Source organism: Camelus bactrianus, chromosome 22, assembly GCF_048773025.1.
Source record: "Camelus bactrianus isolate YW-2024 breed Bactrian camel chromosome 22, ASM4877302v1, whole genome shotgun sequence".
NCBI lineage: Eukaryota > Metazoa > Chordata > Mammalia > Artiodactyla > Camelidae > Camelus > Camelus bactrianus.
This window is the reverse complement of record NC_133560.1, coordinates 31568935-31579314: the sequence shown is the minus strand read 5'-3', so window position 1 is coordinate 31579314 and position 10380 is coordinate 31568935.

Genomic DNA, 10380 nt, shown 5'->3' with positions numbered 1-10380 from the left:
GTCCACAAGGAGCACGGCCGGCAAGCCATCCATTCATTCACTTAAGTACCCCTGCTTGGTGCCCACCAGTCCCCCACGTGCTCCCTACCGTCGTCCCCACCATTTCCCCATTCATCCCTTCCCTTCATCCCGCCACCACCCTCCCCACCATCCCCGCCACCACCGCGTACCCCTCCCCGAGCCGCGCAGTCCCCACCGCCGGGTCTCCCGGCGCTGCCCACGGCCTGTTCTCCCCGAAGTCACCAGAGGGCGCCCGTGAGCACCAACGGGGCGCGTCCCTGCTCGGCCCGCCGCCCGCCGGGGCTCCCGCATCCCTGGTGGTGCGTCCGAGTCCTGCGCCCCGGGCCCTGCCCCGCGCCGCGGGGTGGGTAGTGGGGGAATCAGCGGCGCCTGCCCCCTTGGGCGGGTCCTGACATGAAGGTGTCCAGGTGACATGTCCCGGGGACTGACAGAGGAGGCCTGGAAGCTGCTGGGTTCCAGCCCAGACTCTCCTGCTGAGTTGGTGGCTCTGGGCGCCTTGCTCTCCACCCTGGGCCTCAGTCTCTTCACCTGGAAAGTGGGCACGTGGTCCTGATGCAACAGTGTGACAAACTTCCCTGTGGGGGTCCTCCCTGCTCTCCCTCAGGCCTTCAGTGTCGAAAATAACATGCACAATGCTGGCAGACACCAGCCGGCCCTCGAGAAGCGCTCGCGGGACCTGGGCACTGCTCCTCCCGTCTGCGAGCCCGGCTCCTGTTGTCCCCACAGCTACCAGTAGTGTGCCGTTACCATCCCCATTTTTAAAAACTGAGGCAAAATTCAAGTAACATAAAACTAACCACGGACCATCTAAAATATACAATTTAGTGTTTTCACTGCATTCACAGGTTGTGTAATCATCATCTTTAATTCCAGAACATTCTGTCACCCCCAAGAGACCCTGTCCCCATCAGCAGTCATCCCCCCTGGCCCCTCCCCAGCCCCTGACAGCCAGGAGCCCCCTCCCTGTGTCTGGGGACTGGCCTGTTCCGGACGCCTCACATCCGCGGACTCACACGCTGTGTGTCCTCCTGTGTCTGCTTCTCTCCCTGAGCAGCGTGCTCTCAGGGTCCGTCCACGTGGGAGCGGGTGTCAGGGCTGCTCTCCTGTTCATGGACAAGTAATGTTCCCATGTGTGGAGGGACCACATTTGTGTGTCCATTCATCCACTGATGGACATTTGATTTGTTTCCACTCTGGCTGTTACGAATCTTGCTTCTGTGAACATGCGTGTAGTTGTGTGTGTGTGTGTTTCATCTCCCTCAGGCGTGTGTCTAGGAGCAGAATTGCTGGATCACAAAGTAACCCTATGTTTACTTTTTTGAAGAACCATTGGCTCTTTTTCACAGCAGCCACACATTTTTCATCCCACCCGGCACGCACAAGGGTATGCTTTCTCCTCTGGGAGCTTCTTACAAAACAAAGCGCCGGCTGGAGAGGGGAGTGGCCGGGGAGGTGGCAGGAGCTGATGAAGAGTCTCCCTGCGCCGCGGGCTGACCAAGGGGCCCCCGGGCCTGCTCTTCTCTCCCTCTCTGGGCCTCTGGGCCACGCCGTCAGCCCACCCAGCACCTACTACAGTGGACGAGGCAGGAATGAACACGATGGGCAGGTGGGGGGACTGGGGTCCCAGGGTTGGTCCCAGCTGTGCGACTTGTAGCTTCTCTGAGCTGCAGTTTCCTCATCTGTAAAACGGAACGGATTTTACAGCTTTTCCATGTAAAATGGAACAATAGGAAGCCTGTCCTGAGGGCCTTCAAAAAGTTATGTTATCATGTGAGCCAGTGCTTTGACTCCTAAGTATGTGCCCCAAAGTACTAGACCAGACAGACAAACCCTGGTACCCACGTGTCCACAGCGGCCCGAGTAGACCCGACCTGTGTTCCTCAGCGGGTGGATAAATAAACACCATGTGGGCCAAACACACAGTGGAGTATGAGTCAGGCAGAAAAAAGAGTGAAACGCTGATTCTTGCTACAGTGTGGGTGAACTTTCAAAACAAAATATTGAGTGAAGGAAGCCAGACACAGAAGGACAGATGTTGTGAGAGTCCATTTACATGAAGTCCCTGGACTGGCAGGTTCAGAGAGGGGCTGGGAGGGGGCTGGGAGGCTGCTAGGGGCATGGGGCTTCCTTTCACGTGACGGAAGTGCTCTGGAGTCAGATGGTGCCGATGGCTGCACAGCTCTGAACACACTAAACACCCCTGGATGGTCCACTTTCAAATCATGAATTTTATGGTATGGGATTACATCTCATTTAAGAGAAGACGCTTCCAGAACCCTTCCGAAAGTGGCCACACTTCACATTCCCGTCGGTGAGGTCAGGAAGGTCCTGTGGCTCCGGGTTCTGGCCCGCCCTCACGTTGCCTGCATGTTTGGTTTCAGTGGTTCTCAGGGGTGAGGCGGCCCTCGCTGGGGATTTCGTCTGCAGACTGGCCACATGGAGTTCAGTCTCATTGGTCATTCGTGTGTCCTTGCAGGACCTGCCCATTGAAGTCATTGCCCCATTTTCTCCAATTGGGCTTTTTGGCTTTTGTCATTGATTTGTGAGAGTTCTTTGTGTATTACAGACCCCAGCCCTTTGCTGGGTCATACACTGCAAATACCTGTTCCCACTCTGTGCTTTACCTTTTGACTCTCCTAATGGTGTATGTGGACAAACTAACTTGTTTAAAATAAGAAAACTAAATGTTTTAATTAGAAATAAATTTTACAGGCAGACGGCTCAGCGCGTGAGTCACCGGGGAGAGAGTCTGCCGACAGCAGCATCAGCCTCTCCACGCAGAGGGCAGAGGGGACGAGGTTGGCTCCACTCACAGACAGAGACTGAGGTTCCCAAAAGCACCCTGGGTGCCTGATTCAAGCACAGCCTGGAAGGGGTGTTTCCAGAAGGTGCACCTCCTGGCCCACAGAATGCTCTCTCTGAGCAGATCTTCAGGTCTGACGTGAAACCCTCAACCTGAATTTACAAAACCTCATTTCCTGCCAAGTCAGATGGAGAAGGCTGGGGACGGGGAGGCCACTGTTTACGTCTTGTCCATTCTGGCCGGCTTCTTGATAGGTCGGTTGTTTATGTAACCGTGTGGTGTGGGAGGAGAACACGGCCACCCGCCAGGGCCTTGGGAGGACCCGGGTCCCTGCTGCTCGCCCCCACCCCCGCCACGGGCCCCTACGTCCACTTCTACGTCCTCTGAGCTCTCCCCCGGGGCAGTGGGTGCTGGGAGCAGTGTGTCCACTTAGTGATCTGTGCCCCGCCTTTCTGGGCATTAAATTTCGGGGTCTCACAAGTCTGTTCCCGGGTATACACCCAAAATAATTGAAAATAGGTATTCAAACAAAAAACTTGTACATGCATGTTCACAGCAGCACAATTCGCAGCAGCCAAAATGTCGAAACAACACAAATATCCAAACACCCTCAGCCCCGAAAAGGAGAACAGCCCTGACACCTGCCACCACGGGGCCGGACCCTGAGAGCACGGTGCTCAGGGAGAGAAGCAGACACAGGAGGACACACAGCGTGTGAGTCCACGGATGTGAGACGTCCAGAACAGGCCAGTCCGCAGACCCAGGGAGGGGCTCCTGGATTCCAGGGGCTGAGGGGGTTGGGGGGTGACTGCAGATGGGGACAAGGTTTCTTTTTGGGGTGATGGAATGTTCTGGAATTAGATGTGTGGTTGTCGCACAACACTGAATGCACTAAATCCCACTGTAATGTTCATTTTATTTTTATTTTTTATAAACAAACCTTTAAAACAAAAAATTGTACTTTTTTGTGGGGGGTGATTAGATTGATTGATTGATTGATTATAAAGGCGGTCCTGGGGATGGAACACAGGACCTCGTGCATGCTAAGTACAAACTCTACCACTGAGCTGTACCCTCCCCCCATTTTTATTTATTTTTTATGGCAGTACAGTTCACAATGTGTCAGTTTCTGGTGTACATCATGTTTCAGTCATATATATACATGCATATATACTCTTTTTCATATTCTCTTTCATTAGAGGTGACTACAAGACACTGAATATAGTTCCCTGCGCCATACAGTAGGAATTTGTTTGTGGGGGGAAGGTATAGCTTAACGGCAGAGCGTGCGCTTAGCACGCGTGAGGTCCTGGGTTCAATCCCCAGCACCTCCATTAAAAATAAATGAATAAATAAACCTAATTACCCCCCCAAAAAAATGATTAAAAAAGAAGAAATGTGTTTTTTCTATTTTATATATAGTAGTTAGTATCTGCAAATCTCAAATTCCCAGTTTGTCCCTTCCCACTCCCTTTCCCCTCTGGTAACCGTGAGATTGTTCTCTATGTCTGTGAGCCTGTCTTCTGTTTTGTAAATAAGTTTATTTGAGTCTTCTTTTTAGATTCCACATGTAAGTGATATCATATGGTATTTTTCTTTCTCTTTCTGGCTTCACTTAGAATGAGAATCTCCAGGTCCATCCTTGTTGCTGCAAATGGCGTTATTTTATTCTTTTTAATGGCTGAGGAGTGTTCCATTGCATATACACCACAGCTTCTTTACCCAGTCATCTGTCCATGGACATTTAGGTTGTTTCCATGTCTTGGCTATTGTAAATAGTGCAGCTTTGAACATTGGGGTGCATGTGTCTTTTTAAATTAGAGTTCTTCCTGGTATATGCCCAGGAGTGGGACTGCTGGGTCATATGGTAAGTCTATTCCTAGTCTTTTGAGGAATCTCCACACTGTTTTCCACAGTGGCTGCACCAAACTGCATTCCCACCAGCAGTGTGGGAGGGTTCCCTTTTCTCGACAGCCTCTCCAGCATTTGTCATTTGTGGACTTTTGAATGATGGCCATTCTGACTGGGGTGAGGTGATACCTCATAGTTTTGATTTGCATTTCTCTCGTAATTAGCAATATTGTGCATTTTTTCATGTGCCTATTGGCCACCTGTATGTCTTCATTGGAGTAATGTTTGTTTAGGTCTTCTGCCCACTTTTTGGATTATGCTGTTTGTTTGTTTTTGTTATTGAGTTGTATGAGCTGTTTGTATATTCTGGAAATTAAGCCTTTGTCAGTCGCATTGTTTACAAATATTTTCTCCCATTCCATAGGTTGTCTTTTTCGTTTTGTTCATAATTTCCTTTGCTGAGCAAAAACTTATGTTTAATCAGGTCCCATTTGTTTATTTTTGCTTTTATTTCTATTCCTGGGTAGACTGCCTTAGGAGAACATTGCTAAGATTTATTTCAGGGAATGTTTTACCTATGTTTTCTTCTAGGAGATTTACAGTGTCTTGTCTTATGTGTAAGTCTTTAAGCCATTTTGAGTTTATTTTTGTGTGTGTGGTGTGAGGGAGTGTCCTAACCTCATTGGTTTACATCCAGCTGTCAAGTTTCCCCAGCATCACTTACTGAAGGGACTGTGTTTTCTCCATTGTATATTCTTGCCTCCTTTGTCAAAGATTGACCATAGGTGTGTGGGTTTATTTCTGGGCTCGCTATTCTGTTCCATTGGTCCATATGTCTGTTTTTGTGCTAATACAACAGTTTTGATGACTGTAGCTCTGTAGTATTGTGTGAAGTCTGGGAGGGTTATTCCTCCAGCTTCATTCTTTTTCTTCAGTATGGCTTTGACAATTCTGGGTCTCTTGTGATTCCATATAAATTTTGGAATTATTTGTTCCAGTTCTGTGAAAACAGTCCTGGGTAACTTGATAACAGATTGCATTAAACCTATAACTGGCTTTCAGTACTCTGACTGTTTTAACAATATTAATTCTTCCAATCCAAGAGCATGGGATAGCTTTCCACTCCTTTACATCATCTTTGATTTCCTTAATCATCGTTTTATAGTTCTCTGCATATGGCTTTCACCTCCTCGGTGAGGTTTATTCCTAGGTATTTTTTGATGTGATTTTAACTTTCCTTTTCTGATGTTTCATTGTTAGTGCAGGGAAATGAAACTGATTTTTGGATGTTGCGTCCTGCTGCCTTGCTGAATTCTTTCAGCGGCTCTAGTCGTTCTTGCGTGGCACCTTCAGGGCTTTCTGTCTATAGCATCATGTCGTCTGCGTCTAGGGACAGTTCTACCTCTTCCCTTCCAGTTTGGACCCCTTCTCTTTCTTCCTCTCGCCTGGTTGCTGTGGCCAGGACTTCCAGCCCTGTGTTGACTAGAAGCGGTGAGAGTGGGCGTCCTTGTCCTGTTCCAGATGTTAGCGGGAAGGCTTTCAGATTCTCACCGCTGAGCACTATGCTGGCTGCGGGTTTGTCATAAATGGCCTTTGTTATGCTGAGATATGTTCCCTCTCTACCCACTTTGGTGAGAGTTTTCGTCATAAATGGGTGTTGAATTATATCCAATACTTTTTCTACATCTGTTGAGGTGATCATGTGGTTTTTGTCCTTTCTTTCGTGGATGTGGTGTATCACATTGATTGGTTTGCGTATGTTGAACCATCCTTGTGTCCCTGGGAGGAGTCCAACTTGATCACAGCATATGATTTTTTTTTTAATGTGCTGTTGGATTTGGTTTGCTGATAGTTTTTTTTTTTCTTTTTTAGGGGGAGTAACTAGGTTTATTTATTTATTTATTTTCAATGGAGGCGCTGGGGATTGAACCCATGACCTCGTGCGTGCTAAGCACGTGCTCTACCACTGAGCTGCACCCTCCCTCCATTCGCTGATATCTTGTTGAGGAGTTTTGCATCTGTGTTCATCAGCGATACTGGCCTATAGCTTTCTTTTCTGGTAGTGTCTTTGGTTTTGGTGTCAGGGTGATGGTGGCTTCATAGAATGAGTTTGGGAGTGCTCCCTCCTCTTCAGTCTTTCGGAGGAGTTTGACAGGGATCAGTATGACTTCTTCTCTGTGTATTTTGTGGAACTCCCCAGTGAAGCCGTCTGGTCCTGGACTTCTGTTTGCAGGGAGGTTTTTTATTGCTGATTCTACTTCCCGTCTAGTGCTCGGTCTGTTCAAATGATCTGTTTCTTCTTGACTCAGTCCTGGTGGACTGTATGTTGCTAGAAACGTATCCATATCTCCTGGGTTGTCCAATTTATTGCTATGTAGTTGTTCATCGTTGAATTGTTCGCTTTATTTTTTTTTTTAATTTTGTTGGGGTAATTAGATTTGTTTGTTTGTTTGTTTGTTTATTTAATGGATGAACTGGGGGTTAAACCCAGTACCTTGTGCATGCTGGGCACCCACTCTACCACCAAGGCAGACCCTCCCCGCCCCCAGATTATTTTCCGTTATAGGTTATTGCAAGATACTGAATACACTTCTCTGTGCTCAGAACTGGGATTTTGAAATGTGTAGCAGGATAAACCGTGGCTCAAGCGAAGCTCAGAAAGGCAAACTGCCGTGCCCGCCCCTCCTCACCCCACGGCTCTCTTTCCAGAACCGACAGATGACCTCACTCCCGATCACTGATTCTTCCAGAAGAAATTACGCATCATACACACAGGACGATGTTGATGGATTTAACATACCTCCAGCTCCAGCCTGGTGCAGTTCTCTGATGACTGTCTCTGGACTCAGCCCTGCTGGAACCTGCCACCATCTGCCCTTCCCCAGGGATGTACCACAGGAAACCGAGGCTAGGGGCTGCGAGGGAGGAGGGTTGGGAGCGGGAACAGGCACTTTAGGGCCCTCACAAGACTGTGTGGGGTGGTGGGTGACAGTCTGACCCCTTTGACAGACAGGGAAACCATGGCTGGGAGAGGCACAGTCGGGCGTCTGGAGTCACCCTGTCGGTAAGCATTGCTGGCAGGGCCTCCGTCTGCCAGGCCAGCAGGTGCCAAGTGGACGATCGGCTCCTGCAGACATCCCCAGCTGCGTGGCATCAATGCCACCCACCCCCGTGCCACTCCATGTCCCCCTGTGCCGGCTCCCCCGAGGGCTGCACATTTGTCCAAATGACCGTGTGGCTGCTGCCCACTGGTGTTAAGGAAAAGCAAGTCTCTCAGGGAGGGGTCCCCCAATCTGCCTGACCCCTCCCCCCTCAGACACAGCCCCTCCAGGGAAAGCCTTGAATCCGGACGGCAGGGGAGTCCCCGCCCCTGGCAGCCTCAGTGTGTCTGCTGGCGAAATAGGTGGGGTGGACCTGAGCTGGGGGCCAGGAGGGAAGGGCCCAGGTGGGCACAGGGGAGACAGGGTCCCGCCCTGCTCCAGCCAACAGAGGCAGTCTGACCCGAGAGGATGGAGGCTCTGACGATGGTGACCACACGGCTTTGTTGGGGCAGGTCTCGCTGTGGGCTCGCATCTTTGTAAACCTCTCTGGAAGGCAGACAGGACAGGTCCCCTAGGCCGGGGGGGAGAACCAGCAGGGCCCGATGCCTCCAGCCCCCGGGGGTCAGGACTAGAGGTGGCAGGGGGCCAGGGCTCTGCTGGGGACTCTGGTCGGTGCCACGCTCCGGGAAGGGACGCCTCGCCAGGGCCAGGGGACCCATGATGCAGGGAAAGGAGCCGGGATCTAAGCAAGACACCCGGTCCTGGGCCTGGGGAGACATGGCGGCCAGCACGCGGCTCCTGTTTATGACGGGGACCCATGGAACATTCTCCTGGTTCCACTGAGCTGCTCTCATCAATAAGTCATTGGCAGATGAGGTATTCCACCCCAGGGGCAGCTGAGAGGCACTGCCTCACCCACTCCATGCCCTGGACCGGCCTTGCCGGGACAAAAATGCCGGTCTGGCTGCTCCGTGGAAAGTCAAACATGGAATTTCCATGGGACCCGGCAGTTTCCCTCCTGGGTGGAAATAAAGAGTGACAACATGTGTCCACACAAACCTGTCCACCCCTGTACGCAGCAGCATCATGTACCACGGGAAGAGGCGACGTGCCCAGGGGCCCAGCCGCGGTTGGGGAATGAGCACACACGTCCCGCCACACACAGGGGCGTCACTCGGCCGTGACCAGGAGAGCAGCCCTGACACCCGCCACCAAGGGGCCGGACCCTGAGAGCACGGTGCTCAGGGAGAGAAGCAGACACAGAAGGACAGACAGCATGTGACTCCTTGGATGTGAGACGTCCAGAACAGGCCAGTCCACAGACATGGGGAGGGGGCTCCTGGTTGTCAGGGGCTGGGGAGGGGGGTGGGGGTCACTAAAAATGGGGACGGCTTCTCTTTGGGGTAACAGAACGTTCTGGAACTAGAGGTGATGGTTGTTCAACCCTAAGTAGACAAGAAAACATCGAATTGTATAATTTATTTTTCTCTACATAATTCAAAAATATACCCTTACTAGTTTTTTTGCACAAATTAATTTATGTAATACAGAAGTGTGTAATTTTTCAAAAGCCTGTTCCAACTCATAATTTCACATAATTCCACCAAGGCAGCGCTCTAGGAGCAAACACTTGTGTTTTTCCACAACCCCCCAGCTTTACTGAGGTATGACTGACCACTGAAGGTTACACAGGTAAGGAGCAGGATGCACATTGTGACAGGATTCCATCAGCCAAGGTACTCAGCACAGCGTCACCACTCACGGGCACCTTGGCTTTTGTGGTAAGAGTATTTACGATCAGCTCTCTTTAACAGCTTTCAAGCACGTGATGCAACGGTATCAGCTCTAGTCACCATGCTGTGCTCCAGACCCAAAGGGCCCAGTCACCTTCTGACTGTGAGCCTGTGCCTCGGACCAGTGGCGCCCTCTCCCAGCCCCTGGGAACCAGCGTTCTACTCTCTGCTTTTATGAGCGTGACTTTTTAAGGTTCCACATGTAAGGGAGCTCCTGCAGTATGTCTTTCTCTGTCTGAGTTCTCCCCCTTAGAATAGTGTCCTCGTGTCCATCCATGTTGTCACAAATGGCAGGATATTCTTTTTCAAGGCCGAATAATATTCCACTGCATCTCCCTGCCACAGTTTTATCCATTCAGCCAGCGGACACGTCCCTGCCCCTGTATCCTGGCACCTGTGAACAGCACTGCTGTGGATGCTGAGGTGTTGCTATCGATTTGAACTCATGTTTTCATTTTCTTCAGATGAATTCCCAGGAGTGGGATTACTGGGTCATATAGTAGTTCTGCTTTTAGTTTTATGAGGAACCTCCCAGCCATTTTCTATAGTGACTGCACCCATTTAAGTTCCCATCAATGGTGTACGAGGGTTACCTTTTCTCCACATCCTCGCCAACATTTGTTGTTTTTTTTTTTAATTTAAAAACATTTTTTATTATGGTTTTGCAGTGGGAGGTAATTAAGTTTGTTTGTTTGTTTAATGGAGGGACGGGGATTGGAACCAGGATCTGGTGCAGCTGAGCACACGCTCCACCCCTGAACCAGCCCCTCCCCCAATTTGTCATCTTTTTGACAATGGCCATTATGACAAGTGTGAGGAGATACCTCATTGTGGCTTTTTTTTTATTGTGGCTTTGACTTGCATTTCCCTG